The sequence below is a fragment of the Solanum dulcamara genome, chromosome 7, assembly GCF_947179165.1.
Source record: "Solanum dulcamara chromosome 7, daSolDulc1.2, whole genome shotgun sequence".
NCBI lineage: Eukaryota > Viridiplantae > Streptophyta > Magnoliopsida > Solanales > Solanaceae > Solanum > Solanum dulcamara.
Window position 1 is genome coordinate 75,801,644 of NC_077243.1, and position 12,347 is coordinate 75,813,990.

General features: G+C 34.7%; 1 pseudogene; it reads right to left on the reverse strand.

Moving 5' to 3' along the window:
- Nucleotides 1-5,173: 5,173 nt before the first annotated feature.
- Nucleotides 5,174-8,048, reverse strand: LOC129895827 (receptor-like protein 9DC1; annotated as a pseudogene).
- Nucleotides 8,049-12,347: the final 4,299 nt, after the last annotated feature.

A 12,347-nucleotide genomic window follows, 5' to 3' on the forward strand; every position in this document is an offset into this window, starting at 1 on the left:
TATGTGGTATGCAAATTTTAATCACATACAATTCGCAACAACAAAATTTAGCCAAGTACGAGCATATTATCCATTTTGTTATGAAATAAATAATGGTGCATGTCCACCACTTGTAATTGCTCATTACCAAATTCTATCACTATTAATTGTCTTCTTTTATTATCCCTTAATTTGCCTATAAATAAAGCAATGCAGAGAATGAAAGAGTGTGCAGAAAATATCAATGCAAATACAGTTTTAAATTCGTCTTCTTCCTCTCTTCTTATTATTAATTTGTTTTTTGCATTTTGCTTACTCTTTTAATTTAATTACTTTATAACACGTTATCAACACTAGACTTCATTATTTTGAGCTATTTTAAACAGGTTACAAGAGGGTAAGAATTTTATTTTCTTAAAATGTCCAATATCTGTAAACTTAAATTTGTTGCTCTTGATATATCTGGAAAAGGCTACTCATCATGACACTAGATGCCGAAATACACCTAGAATCGATGGGTCTGACAGACATCATCAAAGATGACAATAAGACATCTAGTCAAGGCCATGCCAAAACCATGATATTTCTCCCCCACCATCTTGACAAGGGGTTAAGCAAGAGTGTCTTAGACCAGAAATATATTTTGAAAAAATTATCAACTTTGTCTTTTTATATTATGTAGAAATCAGTGCAATTAATACACATTTGATCGTAAATCAGAAGTTTACTGATCTAAATACATTTGTGTTATGGCATGATTGAATAAGTCATTCTGGATCAATAATGATGAGACGAATTCTTGAAAATTCGAATGGACATCCGTTAAAGAACCTGAAGATTCTTATGAATGATGAATTTTCATGTGATGTTTGTTACCAAGGCAAATTAATTGCCAGACCATTAACTCTGAAGGTTGGCATCGAATCTCCTATTTTTTTAGAGCGTATACATGGAAATATATGTGGACCTATTCATCCACCTAGTTGATTATTTAGATATTTTATGATCCTAATAATGCATCATCAAGATGGTCTCATGTGTGCCTCTTATCATCTCACAACCTGGCATTTGCGAAGTTATTAGCACAAATAATAAGATTAAGAGAGCAATTCCCAGATTATCCAATTAAAGCTATTCGCTTTGATAATGCTGGAGAATTAGCATCCCAAGCTTTTGATGATTATTGCTTGTCAATTGGGATAAAAATTGAACATCATTTTGCTCATGTTCATACTCAAAATGGCCTTACAGGGTCATTTATTAAGCGCCTACAATTGATAGTAAGACCTCTACTTATGAAAACAAAATTGTCGATTATTGTTTAGGGTCATACTATCTTACATGCAGCAACACTTGTACATCTTAGACCGATAAATTATAATAAATACTCTCCATCACAACTAGTATTTGGTCATGAGCCAAATATGGTCCATCTATGAATTTTTGGTTGTGCGGTATACGTGCCTGTAGCACCACCATAACGTACAAAGATGGGCCATCAACGAAGATTGGGCATATTGTTGGGTTTGACTCACCCTCCATAATTCGCTACCTTGAACCATTTACAGGAGACTTATTTACTGCTCGATTTACAGATTATCGGTTTGATTAAATAACTTTCTCGCAATAAGGGAGAGAGAAAAAGAAACCCAAAAGAGAAAGAAAAATTGCATGTAAAGTTTCATCACTATCTCATTTTGATCAACTTACCCACATATGTGAGCAGGAGGTCCAGAAGATCATCCACTTACAGAAAATATCAAATCAATGTTAGGTGCATTTACTGATTTGAAACAGATAACTAAGTTACATATCCCTGCAGTGAATGTGCCTATCCGAATTAATATCTCAAAAGGACTATCTACTAGTATCATAGCTTCTGAATCCCAAACACGCCTGAAGCGTGGTAGACCATTGGATTCAAAGATAAAAATCCTAGAAAGAGAAGCGTGAGAAATAATAAAGATGATACTATAAAAGAACCTCTTGAAAAAGGTCAAGATTTGAGCAATTCTGATATTCCTGAAGAAATCGGTGAACTCGAGACTCAAGTAAATGAAGAACTTTCATTAAGTTCTACCGGTGATGAGATAAATTTAGATCGATTGAAAATTATGATGGATAATGTTTTTGCATATAATGTTGCACTTAACCTCATTCAAGATAATGAAAGTCTTGAGCCTAAATCCGTCGAAGAATGTCGACGTAGATGTGATTGGCTAGAATGACAAAAGGCAATAAATGAATTTTTGTGCCAAACCCCTCAAGGTGTAAAATCAGTTGGCTATAAATAAATTTGTGCGAAAACGAAATGAAAGAAATGAAATTGTAAGATACAAGGCATGCCTAGTTGCACAAGGATTCTCTCAACCCGGGGTCAACTACGAAGAAACATATTCACTTGTTATGGATAAAATAACTTTTTGATATCTTATTTATTTAGTTGTACATAAAAATCTTGAAATACATCTAATGGATGTAGTTATAGCTTACCTTTATGGTTCACTTGATAATAAAATTTACATGAAAATCCCAGAAGGATTAAAATTGCCTGAAGCATGTACTAAGTCTCGGGAGATGTACTCAATCAAATTACAAAGATCATTACATGGTCTGAAACAATCAGGGCATATGTGGTATAATCGCCTTAGTGAGTACTTGATAAATGAAGGTTATATAAGTGATGTCACTTGTCCATGTGCTTTTATTAAGAAAACAGAATCAGAGTTTGTTATACTCGTCGTTTATGTTGATAACATAAATTTCATTGGAACCCCTGAAGAGGTCTAAAAGGTGATTGAACATCTAAAGAAAGAATTTGAGATGAAGGATCCTGAAAAGACAACTTTATTTAGGTTTGCAAATTGAACATTTAGTAGACGGGATATTTGTCCATCAATTTGCCTACACTGAGAAATTCTTAAAACAATTTTACATGGACAAAGCACATCCGTTAAGTACTCCAATGGTTGTTCGATCCCTTGAAGTGGATAAAGATTAATTTCGACCTCCAGAAGAGAATGAAGAACTTCTTGGTCCTGAAGTACCATATCTCAGTGTTATTGGTGCACTTATGTATCTTGCTAAAACAACCAGGCCTGATATAATATTTTTTGTTAATTTGCTGGCAAGGTATAGTTCATTCCCAACGCGAAGACATTAGAATGGTATCAAACATATTTTGCGATACCTAAAGGGTACCATTGATATGAGTTTGTTTTATACTAATAAAGATTGTACAGACCTTATTAGTTTTGCAGATGTAGGTTATTTATCAGGCCCACATGAAGCTCGATCTCAAACAGGCTATCTACTGCTATATCATGGTGATCTACAAAACAGTCTATTGTTACTGCTTCTTCAAATCATGTTGAAATAATAGCAATTCATGAAGCAAGTAAAGAATGTGTGTGGTTGAGATCAATGATACAATTCATTAAAAAAAATGCGGCCTGAAAAATGATGTCAAATTACCCACAGTTATATTCGAAGACAATGGTGAGTGCATAGCTCAATTGAAAGGTGGCTTCATAAAAAGAGACAGTACTAAACATATTTCACCAAAATTATTTTTCATACATGATCTCTAGAAGAATGGTAATAGTGATGTACAATTAGTTCGTTCGAGTAATAATCTTGCAAATTTATTCACAAAGGCATTACCAACATCAACTTTTGAGAAGCTAAGATATAAGATTGGAATGCGTCGTCTCCAAAATATCAAATGAAGTTTTCATCAGGGGAGTAAAATACGCGTTGTACTCTTTTTTCCTTAACCATGGTTTTGTACTCATTGGGTTTTTCTGGTAAGATTTTTAATGAGTCAACACTCAAGGCGTATTACTAGATGTGTGTACTCTTTTTTCTTCACTAGGTTTTTTCCCACTGGATTGTTTCTAGTAAGGTTTTAATGAGGCCCAACATTTATGGGTGTTCAGGATAACTATGTATATTATTTCTTGTAAAGTTTTTAATAAGACACATTACACGTGGACATCCAAGGGGGAATGTTATGAAATAAATAATGGTGGATGTCCATCACTTGTAATTGCTCATTACCAAATTCTACCGCTATTAATTGTCCCCTCTTATCATCCCTCAATTTGCCTATAAATAAGGCAATGCAGAGAATGAAAGAGTGCAGAAAATATCAATGCAAATACAGTTCTAAATTCGTCTTCTTCCTCTTTTCTTATTATTAATTTATTTTCTGCCTTTTGCTTACTCTTTTAATTTAATTACTTTATAACACATTTCATGTTTTATAAATATTTTATGTAGTTAAGGTTTGTATAGCTCATGTTTTAGTTGCATGCGCTATTATGTATTTTTTCTAAGAAAAACTCAGGTTTTCCCCCTTTTTAAAAAAAAAAAGAAAAAAAGAAAGAAGAGTAGCTGTTGGAGGCATGCCACAAACATTTCAATAAACAGTGTTGTCAAAAGCAAAAAGTGCAAAAAAGCTCTAAGGTCCGTTGAGGCTTTAAGTGCAAAGCGCAAATAAAGCGTGGACTTCAATGAAAAAAGGCGCAAAGGGAGAAAAAGTACAAAGTATATATGTTTAGTTCAAGACTAATAGCTTATAAAGCATGAATGACAAATATATGAACAAAGAAATTATAAATTAATTATGATAAAGTGAAATATCAATTGTTTAGTGTTGTCTCTTCAGAAGAGGTTCATTGGCAAGGAAAAGTATGTCTTAGAACCTTGATAATGACACTGAAGCGCACATTAAGCGAGACAAATTGCTCAACACGTTTTGAGCCTCACTTTAGGGCTTAAGCGTGCCTTTGATAACACTGGCGTAAAATAGCTACTTTGCTGCTAGATCTTGATCCAAGTTAAGTCGTATTCTCTAGTCCTCCTAGTTCTATATATTTATACTCCCTCCGTTTCAATTTATTTTTCTGTGCTTTTTTAGAACTAGACAATCAAATTGAAACGAAGGAGGTATATATGAAACAAAGATAAGGCACATACTCCTTCCCCCCCCCCCCCTTTTCTCCTGTATATCTTATTTGTAGTATTGCTCAAGACATTAGAAAATCTGTATCCGAATATCGCGATATAGCAACGTTCTTTTCTTAGGGAGGGGTGTTTCACAGAACTTAGCAATTTCAAAAAATAATTAATGTCACAAAGGAGTGGTTTTGAAATATAATAGAACTTTCATCATTTACACTAGGAGTAGTTACAAAACATTTGAAGGAAACATTGAACCTATGACTTCATTCAACTAAAAACTTAAGGAAACATCACAAACCATGAAAGCACATGTAGGATATTATCCATGCCCTCAGCAACTACTTAATTTGGAACCTGCAATTATGTTTAGCAATAGAGTTCTAATTAGTCCTTCATAAAGCATTCTATTAATTGATAGTATAAGAAGTAACACAATCAAATAAAAATATATACTAATATAGTTAAAACTAAAGCAAGAATATTTATTGTAGAGTTGAGAGTTAAATACCTGACTTGTCTGGCTGCTTTCTTTTGCTTTCTCATTATAATAATTCGATGTCCCCATTCTTCAATCATCCTGGAAAGCCATATTGGTTTCATAGTTGATAACATAATATACATTATGGATATTCCAATAACGAGTCCACAACCATAACCCATCAAAGCTGCTTCCCAACTTATTTCAAAGCCAGAATCATCTTCTTCTTGATCATCTAGTGTGGATGGAGTAGTTGATTGTGGTACATGACCATAACCACCACAATCTTTTGAAAGTGGAGAGCCTTGCAATTCATCATTCCCTTCATATGAACCACTTTCAAATGTAGCAAATTGTTTTCCACTAGGGATGCATCCGACCAGATGATTGTGAGAGACACTTAAGAATTCAAGAAATGTTAGAGATTCAAGTTGCACTGGTATCTCTCCACCAAGTTTGTTAAATGAGAGATCCAACGATTGAAGCGCTGATACACTTCCAAGTGACGTTGGTATATGGCCTCCCAAACTATTATGAGATAGGTTCAACACAACTAGTGAAGTGAGATCTCCTATAACACTTGGAATGTAACCTTCAAATCTATTGCTTGAAAGATCAATGGTTGTGTACATCGAAAAAATTCTAAGAAGTTCCATGCTCATTTCTTTTGATGAAATTGTTGTGGAATCTTTGTAATAGTAATCTTCAATATACATTGGGGATTTTCATTTTTTCATCAACTTTCTTCATGGCTTGAAAATTCTCGAAAAAATGTGTTGGTAAATCCCCATAAAATCTATTGGATGAGATATCTATAATTTGAAGTTGAGGAAACAATCTTTTAGTATTTGAGGTTCTGATGGGACCATGCTATTTGTTTGATCTCAAGCCTAAAACCATCAAGTTTGGTAGAGTTCCCAACCACATTGGAAATGTGTCATTCAATTCATTATTTCCTAAATCAAGAACGTGGAATTTTTCCCTCCAACTTATTTCCACGCAAATTAAAGCTTCTGAGTTTATTCCCAACACTAAAGTTTGTTTGAATTGTCCCACTAAGATTATTGTGGCGCAAATCTAAAACCTCAATTGTGCTCATGTTACCAAAACAAGGTGGGATTGCTCCCTTCAAACTATTACTTGCCAAATCTAGAATTGTCAGAAATTCTAGATTGCAAATAGTTGAAGGGATATGCCCGCTAAGCTTATTATGTGATATGTAGAAATCCTCTATAGAACTTGGTGGAATAGGTAGTGACCCTTGAAGTAAATTGTAGCGCAAATCCAAGTCATGAAGAAAGTCGAGAGAGTTAAACTTGACTCGATCCTTATCTGCCCATGAGAAACTATTATATGAAAGATTAAGTGTGCCAAGTCCACTCAAGTTTGAAAACATGCTGAAATTAAGATTGTCACTGAAATTGTTTGATGAGAGGCTAAGAAAAATCAGGTTCGCCTGGTTTAGGATTGAGTTTGGAATGGGACTTTGCAAGTGATTTTTTCCTAGATCTATCCAAAATAGTTCTTTGGATTTGAACTCCTCAATTTTGCCATTGAAGTCGTTATTGCTCAAGTTTAAATGTTTTAGGGACGGGAAGGGAGGATATCCAGGATGGTATCGTTCCATTCAAATTGTTTGATGACAACAAGAGTAACTGTGGGCTTTGAAATCCACTTACATCTGAAGGAATTGGACCTGTTAGGAAATTGGATTGAAGATTCAGTGATTCTAGTTGTGTCCAATTTTCGTTGAATAGTCTAACAGGTCCAAAAAAGTCAGTCATGGGTTCAGGTACGTTTGTAAAATTCACACCATTGAGAGATAAATCCTTCAGAGATGCACTGCTATTCCATTTGGTAATTGGAAAGCTGACTATGAGTTGAGAATTCCTTGATAAATCAAGAAATCTCAAGTTTGGCAGGTGGAAAACTCTTTCAGGTAATATCCCATATAATTGTGTGCCAGGAAGACTCAAAGTTGTTAAATAAGAAGAGAAATTTGGAGGAATGGTTGAAGAGATGTCCATATTGGAAACCGCAAGCTCTCTTAATTGGGTCAAGTTCTTAAGAAGCTGTCCAAAATTGTGCGGTTCAAGAGTAAAACCACTCGAGTAACCATAGATACGAAGAGAACCTAGTTTAGAAAGATCAGAAATTTCAGAAGGTATTTGACCTGTGAACATTGATTCCGATAGATCAAGATATGTCAAGCTAGAAAACCCACCGAAATTAGGTGAAATGTCTGAGTTAGAGAAATCATTCATAGATAAATCGAGCCTTTTGAGATTAGAGAGTTGGAAGATGCTACTATTGGGAAAGAACTTGCCTTGAAGTTGGCCGCATTTTAGGTCAAGCTCAATCACTTGACTTGTCGTCTCATCACAATGAACTCCATCCTATGAGCAACAATCCGTGCTCGTATTCCATGAAAGTGTCTTTGGAGAAAGACCTTGACATTCCTCAAAAGTAGAAGCAAAAGGGTTGATGGTAAACATCTTCTTGAATTCTAGTAGAGCAAGAGCTTGATCTTTGGGACACAAATGAGGCAAACATGAAGAAAAACCAAGTTGAAAGAGGAAAACATATAACATAAATAGTGTGAGTTTTTCAATCTTTCCCATCTCTACAATGAAAAAAAGATCAAAAGTGGAAATCAATTAAGAAAATTGTGTTGTGTTTAAGACAGTTTGTATACACAACCATACTCTTTTATTGGGTTTATACACTACAAATTTGTCAAGCTTGAGTCTTGCATTAGTCAAATCCAAAAGAGTGAAAGAAAATATAATAAGTTGCACATTGTTCATGTAAAAGATATACGAAAGGCTACACATTATGCATAAGTCAAAAAAGCATTTGTTGGAAATATATTATTAATTCCCTCGTTAGAAAGAATATATAGTTTAATTAACACGTTTAGAGATTGATTGGATTGATTTAGAATTGTCACATGGTGAATGAAATATTATATCTTTCATTTTGTTTCTCAATTAACAATTATTTCTTCTCTTTTCTAGCACTATCATTCACTTTTTTTGACTTTTCATAGTTCAGGGTTAATTTCACGGTCACTCAATATTTATTTTATTTTATACAAAATAATTAAATTATTTTAGCGCACGAAAGATGAATGGCCATATGTGATTTAGATCCATACTAGTTTGTTTATAGAGATTAATTTATTCAGGTGTGAAAATACATTGATAATATTAATAATAACTCTCTGAACGCCTTTATGCTGAACTGGAAGAGAAAGGTGGGGACAGAAAATTATTCAGGCTAGCCAGGGCCCGGGAGAGAAGGGCACGCGATGTGGATCAAGTGAAGTGCATTAAAGATGAAGACGAAAAAGTATTGGTAGAGGAGACCCTTATCAAACAAAGATGGCAGTCATATTTTCATAAACTTTTGAATGACAAAGGGGACAGAGAAATTGTGTTGGGAGATTTGGAACAATACAGGAAGGAGTCACGATTTTGGGGGTTGTAGAAGTATTACGGTCGATGAGGTTAAGGATGTTGTTCGTAGGATGCGCTGGAGAAGAGCGACCGGACCTGACGAGATCCCTGGAGAATTTTGGAAGAGTGCGGGCTCGGTAGGTTTGGAATGGCTGATTAGGTTATTTAATGTCATCTTTACGACGACAACGATGCCCGTAGAATGGAGATCGAGCATCATGATCCCGCTTTACAAAAACAAAGGGGATAGCCAGAGTTGTGACAACTATAGAGGTATTAAGCTTCTAAGCCATACTATGAAAGTGTGGGAAAAAGTGGTAGAGATGAGGGTGAGGAGAGGCGTGTCTATTTCAGAGAACCAGTTCGGATTTATGCGGGAACGCTCAACTACAGAAGCCATCCACCTTATGAGGAGACTAATGGAGCAATATAGGGAGAGGAAGAGAGACTTGCATATGGTATTCATCGACTTGGAAAAGGCTTACGATAAAGTCCCACGAGAGATACTATGGAGATGTTTGGAGGCTAAAGGTGTACTTGTAGCGTACATAAGGGTGATCAAGGACATGTACGAGGGTGCCAAAACCAGGGTAAGGACAGTAGGAGGGGACTCAGAACACTTCCCAGTTATGATGGGGTTGCATCAAGGATCAGCTCTTAGCCCGTTCCTATTTGCCTTAGTGATGGATGGATTGACGCGACAAATTCAAGGTGAGGTGCCATGGTGTATGCTTTTTGCGGATGACATAGTCCTCATCGATGAGACTCGTAGCGGAGTTAACGCTAAGCTGGAAGATTGGAGACGCACCTTGGAGTCTAAGGGGTTTAAACTGAGTAGGACCAAGACAGAGTACCTAGAGTGCAAGTTTAGTGAGACACCTCAAGAGGTTGGCGCGGAAGTTAGGCTCGGGGACCAAGCCATCCAAAAGAGAAGTAGTTTTAAGTACCTTGGTTCTATCATGCAAGACAGCGGAGAGATCGACGAGGATGTCACACACCGTATTGGGGCAGGATGGATGAAATGGAGGCTCGCCTCCGGTGTGTTATGTGACAAGAAGGTGCCACCACAACTTAAGGGCAAATTCTACAAAGTGGTCGTTAGACCAGCTATGTTATATGGGGCGGAGTGTTGGCCAGTTAAGGTCTCCCACGTGCAAAAGATGAAGGTTGCCGAGATGAGAATATTGAGATGGATGTGTGGGCATACCAGGAGTGACAAGATTAGAAATGAAGTTATTCGAGAAAAGGTAGGAGTGGCCTCGGTGGAAGACAAGATGCGGAAAACGCGACTGAGATGGTTTGGATATGTGAAGAGGAGAGTCTCAGATGCACCAGTGCGGAGATGTGAGAGGTTGGCCATGGATGGTTGCAGAAGAGGTAGGGGTAGGCCGAAGAAATATTGGGGAGAGGTGATCAGATAGGACATGGCGCATTTACGACTTACCGAGGACATGACCCTAGATAGGAGGGTGTGGAGGACACACATTAGGGTAGAAGGCTAATACATAGTGGTTTTATTCTCCCTTATTCGTAGGCGTATTAACGCACTATGATTTCTTGTACTCTGATGTATGTTATTTATGGTATTTATGTTATTATCTAATAATAATATCTACTGTTTTTTTTGTGCTTTGATTATACTATTGTTTGGACCGTTTTCGTCATCTACTTATTTACTCTAATATTCTTGTCTGACCTTTTTCTATGCTTTTATTGAGCCGAGGGTCTTTCGGAAACAGCCGTCCTACATTGGTAGGAGTCAGGTCTGCGTACACTTTACCCTCCCTAGACTCCACGATGTGGGATTTCACTGGGTTGTTGTTGTTGTTGTTGTATGTCTTTTCATAATGTGATGTGTTTCACAATATCATGTATATATTTGTATTCGATGTATTTGTATTCAATATCAATTTAATGTATGCAATATTAATTTTATATCATGTATCCAGATATATGTATCAGGTATCAAAGATATATGTATTTGATTAAAAAAAATATATGTATCTAGCGTCATATATGCATGGATATAATCATTAAATAATCCGTACGTGTGCATAAATACATACTTAGAAGAAGAAGAAAAACCTACAAAGATACACATACACACAAATATGCAGCGTATTTGTGCGTGTTTCGAGTAATCCTCTTATTGCTAGAGTCATCTTTTAGCAATTGACAAACTTGAAAGAAAAAAAAAACTTCATATAAACTCTAAATTAATTTGAAATTAAAGATGTATGTTTTCTTGATCATTGAACAAGACGAAATTCATCTGTCATTTTTATCATTATCTATTTATATTACTCACTAAAACCTTTTTGCTACTACCTTTAATTTCGTGTACCTAAAATCACTTATTGAATTTTTTCAATCCAAAATAACTCCGCCTTTTTACTTCTCGTTATAATGTCAGAGAGAGAAATAGAGAATTTTTTTGAGAGATAACGCATTATTGAAAAGAAATATTGTACCCATTACCACAACACTAGAAACATCAATAACTATACCAAGCCCACCAAGTTCGGTGTGTCATGCTCACCAATAGTCTTATGAGCCTCAACAACCAAGCAAAAGAAGAAAATTTTGACCCTTTCTTTTTATTATAAAAATTATATTTTTATTATTCATTGATATGGCAGCAACACTCTAAAAAAAACTTTTAAGATGTTTCTTAACAAAAAAATAAAATTATATATATAAATATATATATATATATATATAGTATCACTTACATAGATTATACAAATAATTATAGCATTAAAAACTAAAATTGTTAAGTTATGAAAAAAAAGATATATAATTAGATATTAATAGTCGTAAAATGGATTAAAAAGCTCATAATAAAAGAATTTTATAAAAAATTAATATTTTGATATTATTAAAATATTATATTTATAAAGTTTAACTAGATATTTTATGATTGAGAGAAGAATGAGTATATTACCTAGTAAAAATAATATAAGACAATATGAGATATAGTCAAAGAATTTGGGGAAAGAGATTTTATTCAGAATTGATGTACAAATGAATTGAATTGGCCACGAAACTAAAGGAGTAATGTTTTAGTTTTTATTTGCCTGATGTTATGAGGATAATTGATGTGTTCCACACTTCCACTTCTTTTTTCCCTTGTGATTTTAGTTCTGGTGACTTTATATATGTGTTTAGAAATTTTATAAATATGGATAAAAATTTTATTGTGTCCCCAATTATTATTGTATATATTAATTTGACTTTTTTTTTAATGACAAAAAAAAATCGTCTAGATTATATAGCCAAGTCTTTGGGCTAATCATAGCCTTTAAAATTTAGAGATGTTGAGTCCGACTCTCTGCCTATTTCCACTTAAGTACTATATCTAGTTTCGATCAAGATGATGAGCCCGACCATCTACAAAGTAGTGACAAAAATAAGAACTTTCAATTCTAAGAGAAAAAAAAAAAAATTACTTAAAAAATTTATCAAAA